Source organism: Eptesicus fuscus, chromosome 8 (assembly GCF_027574615.1).
Source record: "Eptesicus fuscus isolate TK198812 chromosome 8, DD_ASM_mEF_20220401, whole genome shotgun sequence".
Taxonomy (NCBI): domain Eukaryota; kingdom Metazoa; phylum Chordata; class Mammalia; order Chiroptera; family Vespertilionidae; genus Eptesicus; species Eptesicus fuscus.
The window spans coordinates 37,724,050-37,732,698 of NC_072480.1; the positions used below are offsets into that span (position 1 = coordinate 37,724,050).

General features: G+C 38.4%; 1 pseudogene; it reads left to right on the forward strand.

The window, feature by feature from the left end:
- Nucleotides 1-5,586: 5,586 nt before the first annotated feature.
- On the forward strand, nucleotides 5,587-7,392 carry LOC114232430 (60S acidic ribosomal protein P2-like; annotated as a pseudogene).
- The last annotated feature ends 1,257 nt before the right edge of the window (nucleotides 7,393-8,649 follow it).

Below are 8,649 nucleotides of genomic sequence, written 5' to 3' on the forward strand. Positions count from 1 at the left end.
GGGGGAGACCAAGCCTGCTGGGGATGGCAGTTATGGGTGACCAGGCCTGCAGGGGAGGGCAGTTATGGGTGACCAGGCCTGAAGGGGAGGGCAGTTAGGGGAAAACAGGCTGGCAGGGGAGCAGTTAGGCATCAATCAGGCTGGCAGCGGAGTGGTTAGGGGGTGATCAGGCTGGCAGGTGGAATCGGTTAGGGGCAATCAGGAAGGCAGGCAGGCGAGCAGTTGGGAGCCAGCAGTCCTGGATTGTGAGTGCGATGTCTAAACAGGCAGTTGGACATCCCTTGAGAGGTCCCAGATTGGAGAGGGTGCAGGCTGGGCTGACATGCACAAATTTCATGCACCGGGCCTCTAGTTTTATAATAATATTAATAATAAAAACAAAACATATTCATAAAGCATTGTTTCTTTAGAAAAAATTCTTGCTATATCCATAGGCTTTCTTTTGCTTGCATACCATCATGTAGAAGTTTACTCTTTTGTTGTGCATATGTTCTTTTTATTAAGACTTGAGGGTGTACTGTGGAGTCTGATAGCAGGAGACATTTATATTAATACTTATTTTCCACAAGTAAATGTGATAATCTGGCAATTTTACATTCATCTTTTGTCTCAATAAAAATATAAGATTTAGCCCTGACTGGCATGCTCAGTGGTTACATCATTGGCCCATAAAATGAAGGGTCACAAAGTTGATTCTGATCAAGGTACATGCCCTGTTGCAAGCTCAATCTCCAGGAGGAGTGTACTAGAGGGGGGTCAATAAATGATGTTCCTCTTTCAACAGTTTTTCTATCTCTCTATCCTTCTCCCTTCCTCTCTTTAAAAATCCATGGAAACATATTTTTAAAAAATTCTATGCCGCATTCTCCACTTCTTCAACCTTTTCCTGCTTACACTTCTATTTCCTCTTACCATGCTTTTTTGCCTTTCTTTCTTTTTTTTTTTTTGCTTTGTCTTTACTTATATTACTTTGTTACGTAGGATAATTTTCTCATTTGCTGTATTGGTTATTTTTTGTCTATATCAATGGAACTGTAAACTTCCTCTCTAATAAAGAGGGAATATGCTAGTTGACCATCACACCCTCACAAATATGGTGGTGCCCACAGCCAATACGGAGGGAATATGCTAATTGACTGCCATGCCCTCAAAGATGGCGGTGCCCACAGCCACAAGATGGCGACACCCAGTCCCCTCAGCCCTGCAGGGGTGGCAGGTGCATGGTACAGCTGGGCCTGCCCTCAGGCGGGTCCAGCTATTCCATGTGCCTGGCTCCGGAGTTCCCCTCCCCTCAGGCACCCAGGGCCGACCCAAGACACAGGCAAGCCTCGGATGTTGGCTGCCCAGCTGCCCAGGATGGGCCTGAGGCACTGGCAAGCCTTGGATGGCGGCTTTCTAGCCGCCCAGGGCCACCTGAGGCTCAGGTAACTAGGGCTGGCCGAGGCTTGCGCTGCCAGCAGTGGCAGCAGCAGGGGTGTGATGGGGGTGTCACCTTCCCCTGATCACCAGGTCACCTCCTGCCTCTGAGGGCTCCCGGAGTGTGAGAGGGGTCAGGCCTGGCTGAGGGACCCCCTTTAGTGCATGAATTTTCATGCACTGGGCCTCTAGTTATGATGTAAAACTTTAGTTGCTTTATTTGTCTAACATATATTTGTGCTCAATATTTACTGAATTAATGAAAACATAAGTGCTCATCAAACTTCAAGTACACTGCTGATTGTCCATCACATAATGTGTTTGTCATGCCCATTCACATCTGAACTTAAAAATGGACAATGTTTAGACTCAAGATATATCTTTATCATACACTATTTAATTAATTGTCGCTTAACCACCACACACATTAATTCAATCAAGTGCATATCAAATTGAAATCCTAATATTTTTCAAGAATTTAGATAGATGCTGACATAACAAAATAAAATAAGATGGAATGATAGTCTCTGTATTTATGCAGTTCATATCAAATATATAAACAAATGAATAAAACTAATTACCATTGAAACTAGAGCCACAAATGTTTTAGATAGAGTAGCGTGATGAATAAGGCGGAGTGCATTTAGAGGGAAGCTTGACACTAAATGCATCTCAGATAGGAGCATATAATAATCAGAGAACTGAAGAGGCAGAGTGTAACAAGGTCACACCTATCAGCAGGGCCACATATATGAGAATAGTACTGTTCAGATACCAACTAATAGAAATGGAGACTGAACTGACTGAGAAAAACCATTCAATTGCATTTTTGCAGTGCTTGTTGAACATAAAAACTTACAAAGAGTTCAAATAAGATATACATAGAAAACCTAAGGTTAATGCTATTTCTATTAATTTAAATATTTTTATCTTAATGATATCATGTAATACTACATTACATTTAAAGTCAGAGAGATGTGAGTCTTTTCCAAAATATTTATATTCTGGTACTATCCTTGGCTAACCACAGTGAATGCTATTACTATAAGAGATTAAAAAGTCAGAAGCCTGCATGGAGAATGTTTTCCCAATACTCAAGTATTATTTTATCAGTTTTTATATTTTATGTGGCATTATAAGCTACCTCCACAGTACAACAACAGGAGTTAAGAACTGTCATTTGAGCCTGGCCAGTGTAGCTCAGTGGTTGAGTGTTGACCCATGAACCTGGAGGACATGGTTCCATTCCCTGTCAGGGCACATGCCTGTGTTGCAGGCTCGATCCCAGTAAGAGGCTGAATCAGCAAGAGGCAGCTGATCAATGATTCTCTCTCATCATTGATGTTTCTATCCTTCTCACTTCCTTTCTGAAATCAATAAAAATATATTTTTTAAAAAGAATGTGATTTTACAGGGCATGTATTGTTGAAAGATTATTATTATGGTAAATGAAAAGCAAGTTCATTTATAGCTGGTAAATAGTAAATAGATTTCTGATAAACACTTCCTTAATTATTAACAGATATTAATATTTTTCTATGGAATTTTTGATCTGATATTTAATAAAAGATAAACGCCTCTGGACTTCCAACAAGATGATAAAGTTTTATAAAATAATTCAGTGTTCACATTGAAAATATACTATTTTTTTCTTAAATGAAGGTTTGCAAAGATATATAGTCAAAATGATACTTTCCACTGGTGTAGGTTAATATCAGACGAGATTATAAAAGTCATGAGTCCAATTTTAGGAGAAACCAGTGGAGACAATAAAATTTTGTTGAGCTATAGTTTTTAGTTCATGTATCTTGCATTAGAAAACCTGTGAGGAAATACTGGAATTAAAAATAAAAAAAAACTAATTAAATATTTTCTGCCTGGAAATAATGCTTTAAGGAATTATATGAAAATAAGAAAAATATGTATTTCAAATACCAAATACCAAGATTGCCTTTCATACTTAAAATTAAATGTATTGTCAATAAAAACAGGCATGAATATAAATGACCATTTATGCATAGACATAAATATTTAAATACATGCTAAAAATGTATATATCTCTCTATATACAACATACTTTTTCTATATATAATGTTGCATATGTATGTAGATCTATCTAAATGTATATATATATATGTAGATATATACATATATAGTTATATGTACTTATATATGTATATGTATACTATCTTTGTCATTACTGATGGGGAAATGTAGCATAAATGATAAGGCAAAATGTGATGTTTTATTCCTATTTCTGATATTTTCTGTGTGATGTTGGGCAAGATATTACTTTTATCATTGTCTCTTCTTCCTCATCTAAAAAGAAATAACTGATAACTATAATGACTTACCTCAGTTTGAGTCCTGGGAAGTAATTGAGGTAACTGCTCAAAAGTAATTAGTGATATCTAAATATCTGTCAAGCCCAGCCACAGTGGCTCAATGGTTGAATGTTGACCTATGAACTAGGAGATCACTGTCCGATTCCTGGTGGATTTCTGGTCAGGGCATATGCCCCTGTTATGGGCTCCCTCCCCAGTAGGGGGCATGCAGGAGGCAGCCAATCAATGATTCTCTCTCATCATTGATGTTTCTCTCTCTCTCCCTCTCTCTTCCTCTCTGAAATTAATAAAAGTATATTTAAAATATAAATAAATAAATACCTGTCAAATAAAAGCTATTAGGTATGTATTTGTTTTTATTCTTATTTTTATCTCTTTTGATATGTTAAATATAATCAGTAATATTAACATTTGTTTTACATGACACATGTCTGGATTTTTTAACTAATTTTATTTATTAAAAATATTTTTTGCCTACCATCATTTAAACAATCTAACAATTTATTTCTAATGGTTTCTATTTCAAAAAAAAAATAACATAACAACCTTAATATGTAGATAGTTTTAGATATATTTAAATATGCTAGAATCAAATAATTACAAAAACTACACATCTTTTAGCATACCTTCAAAACATATCTATTTTTCTAAAATATATAAGCATGTCTTCTTTCTGAAATAACTTGTATAAAATGTGTCATAATAATAATCTGTTTATATTAGTGTTCTCTTAATACAGTCTGTTATTATTTAATATTTTATTACACATATGAGATATTTTGTTTATATTTATAGAACTGAATTTGTCTTTATTTATGTCTTTGTTGTATTTCTGTCTTTGTCTCTGCTTTATTTTGATTCTTTATTTTAAAACCAATGTGACTGGCAAGAATTCCTGAACTCCTTATAACATATTTGATTACTGTTCAGTTTTAGGATATCTAACATAATACTACTTGTTATTTATCCTGAAAAGCGGAAAAAAACAGCTAAGAATTAAACTTGCCACACATTTAATTGAAGCAACGAGACCTTATTTTCTGTCCATCAATTCAGTAAATAAACTATAATAACTTTTCTCACCTAGGGTAATGTGACAGTAAGAATTATTGGACTTTTCAAGTTGTAGACTCAATTTGAAATATCAGAACCAGGGTCCCTGTGGGCCTAATTTTCTTTTCTCCGTTCCCCTTTCCCTGCCTGCATGACTCCCCTAGAATGTGACATTTACAAGGCACCTGTGAAAAGTAGCAGAAGAACACCACAAACATAACACATACAAGGAGCTACATACAGAGTTTTTGTTTGTTTTCCAGGTGACATGGGGATCCACAGATGTGGTCATATCTCAATGAATATACTTAAACCACTAGTTTATCCTCCTGCATTGCAAAAGTACTAGCATTTTAAGGGCCATTGTTATTCTTAATTTACATGAGAACGAATTGTTGGTGATAAAGTCAAGAGACGGACAATTGAAAATTGAGTGAGAAAACTTCAAGTTCTTTATTTTCATTTTGATCTCTTTTCACATGTTCAGTTTGTGAGGAAATTGGTAACAATCATTAACAGGAATGCTAGCTACTGCAGAGGTTTATAATTTGGTGAGTGTTGATTACAGGACCAACACGTGTGCTACCATTTATATTGTGGTACTTTAATAAGGAGAGAGGCAGGGACTATTACTCTGAAAGGATTGTGTTTCCCGTCTCTCAATGCCGTAAGTGTGCTAGAGTTGCCCTAACAAGGTATCAGATATTGGGTACTTTCACTGCCTATTCCGAAGTCCCATGCGTGAGGCTTCTCCACCGCCCTCGCCCTTCAGATGTGTTATGCTGCCTCCTCCCTGCTTGTTGCCCTCCAGAATAATGCCTTCTCAAGCACTAAGGACATCAAGGAGATCCCAGACAGCATAGGCATTAAGGCAGAAGAGAGAGGACCAGCTCAAAGAGGTCATCAGTGAGCTGAAGGGAAAAACATCGATGTCATTGACCAGGCTATTAGCAAGTTGGCCAGCTGTGGCCTTCTCCACCCCCCCCCCACCCCTGGGGTCTGCAGCTCGTGCTGCTTGTTCTGCCACAACAACAGCACAGGAGAAGAAAGATGAGAAGAAGGAGTTGGAGGAGTGAGATGACGACATGAGATTTGTTCAATTAGAGTCCTGCTACCCAGCGTGGGGGTGGGGTGGGGGGGGGGGAGTGGCGGGGATCTCACTATTTTGGAGGCTAGAGGTCCAAATTCAAAGTATTGGCAGGTTTGGTTTCTTCTGAGGTTTCTCTGCTTGGCTTTCAGACAGTTGTTTATCTCCTGTGACTGAATTTCCTCTGTTTATAGAACACCAGTCATTTTGTGTTAGGGCCCACCTTAAAGGTTTCAGTTTAAATTAATTAACTATTTAAAGACTATCTCCAAATACGGTCACATTCTGAAATAGTGGGACTTGGAACTCCAACATATGCATAATGCAGCCCATAATACTCAGCATTGGCTTCTCATCCTGTATATACTAGAGTGCACAAAATCATGCAGGTAGGGCCCCTAGGGCCTAGCCTCCTGCGATCAGGGCCATCTTCTGCCCGTTCGCCAGTCCCCAGGCCAAATGTCACCTCTGCCGCTCATGTGGGCGCTGCCGCCGCCACTGCTGCCACCACCGCCACTGCTGCCACCACCGCCGCTGCTGCTGCCACTGCTTGAGGTGCTGACAGAAGCTACGGGTGTGCCTGCAACTTACCCACCCTGGCATATGCGGCCCACAAGCGGGCAGCGCGTTCCATCAGCGGCCGGCCCGGTGCACGCACATGGAGGTGAAGTCGCCGGCGCCTGCTTTCCCACAGGCCTGAGACCCAGAGCAGCCGGGGATGAGCAGGTGATCCCAATGGCCTGACAGCCAGCCCGGTCCTCCCACCACCCACTCTAATTCCCCCGTTCACCATCACTGATCCATCAGAGCCTGTGGGCCAGGGGCAAGGACCAAGAGGTCAGCCGTTCAGCCTGCTCACCAGTCCCCAGTCCCACCCCACTCCACTAGTGGGCCGGAGGGAGGGACCAAGAGGTGCTCAATGCACATCATGGTAACTGGTCGTTTGGTCGTCACTGTCGTCATGGACACTGGCTTTATATATATATATATATAAGAGATAGAGAGAGAGATATCCAGCATTAAATCTTCCATTGAGCAAAGATATTGCAACATAGAGCAAAATAAAAGAATACTTTGCATGAGCAACTTGTGAGCATGGTGAAAGTCAGGATGGGTTCAGGAAGTCAGAAAGAAAGATGAGTTCTAGGAATAGAAGCAGAGGGTAAAAATCCACTGGATCTCCACTGCTAAAAGATTCTAGAGAAAATTAAAGTGAGTTCAGGTTTCCTAGGAAATTATAACTGATTTTCAATTATTGTGATAGAGTAAATATAACAATGATAAGACTAAAAGTCATATTTCATAGTCATATTTCTGGCTTTGGGAAAGGTTTGAACAAATGTATCTCTCAGAGTGGATATGGAATTTAGTATTCAGAGGCTCTTTACAGGGTCAAAAATACCAAAGGTAACAATGGCTCTGGCAGTCACAGCAGGAGGATAACTAGTTTACATAATTGTTATAAAATCCCCTAGGTTAAAACAAGAATAAGCCACCCTGGAATACTTGTCTTTAAATCTCCTTTTTGAAAAGTAAAAGAAATGTGAATACCTAAAAGCAAATCTAAATGTCTAAAAAGTAAAAGTAATTTTTTGAAAAGTAAAACACACAAGGTTAATAAAACAATGAATACTTTTTGATCCACCTATTTGTAATCAGTTGAAAAGTATCTAAGGGGAAAAAAGTTATTTGAATAGAATATGAACATTTGCAATGAGAATGGTAATAAGTGATAATGTCAGTGAAATTATAATATTATATTTGTACATATCCTATACAATAAAAGCCTAATATACTAAGTGTCAGACGGTCAAACCTCAGAGGGAAGTTAGGGGAGGGTGGGGGTAAAGGGGAGAGATCAACCAAAGGACTTGTATGCATGAAGCCTAACCAATGGACACAGACACCAGGGGGGTGAGGGCATGAGTGGAGGGGTGGGGAGGTAATGGGGGAATAAGGACACATATGTAATACGTTAATCAATAAAGAAAAAAATAAAATAAAATAAATAAATAAATAAATGTTAACTGGAAACACAGCAGATAGATTTAACAGGTGATAAAGCCACCTAATAAAACTAACCAATCAAAAATTTTTAAAATAAAAATATAGGCCACAGAGTGAGAAAACATGTTTAAGATACATTACTAAATAACAACCTGGTAGACTGAAGGAAGCATGTCATTTTCCAGAGTCTAATGGTGTATTTCATGCATAAAGTATCTAAGGAGTAAATTTCATTATTGTCTTTCCCTCAAGCTGGAGGTATTCTTAATTAGAAATTTTATTACTCTACTGAAGAGAAAAAATTCATGATCAAAGAGAGTAAATAGCATTACATAAGTTGATTCACTGACTAGGACTCAAAGACAAAATACTTAAAAGACAGTACTGATTAAAGATATTGTAAAGAAATAAAACTGCATTTCTTTACTAGTCGTAATTATCATTTATATTTCTATGTGACTGGATTGTGTTTATTTTTTCTTTTAAAAAACCAGAAAAAACAAAGATCAATAGGTGATTATTAAAATAGAATTATCAATTGTAGCCAACTTCAGTAATTACTTCAAATAACAAAATGGTATTTTGTCATTTAATTAGAGTTTAAGGAACCAGAACCGTGAAACGGGAACCTGGGTTCTACTCCCATGTCTACCACCAAGTGTCTGGTAGATGCTTGTCATGACATGACTGCTTTGGACAACTGCTCCCAGTTCCTCTGATTCCTACAGTGTTTTCTTTACT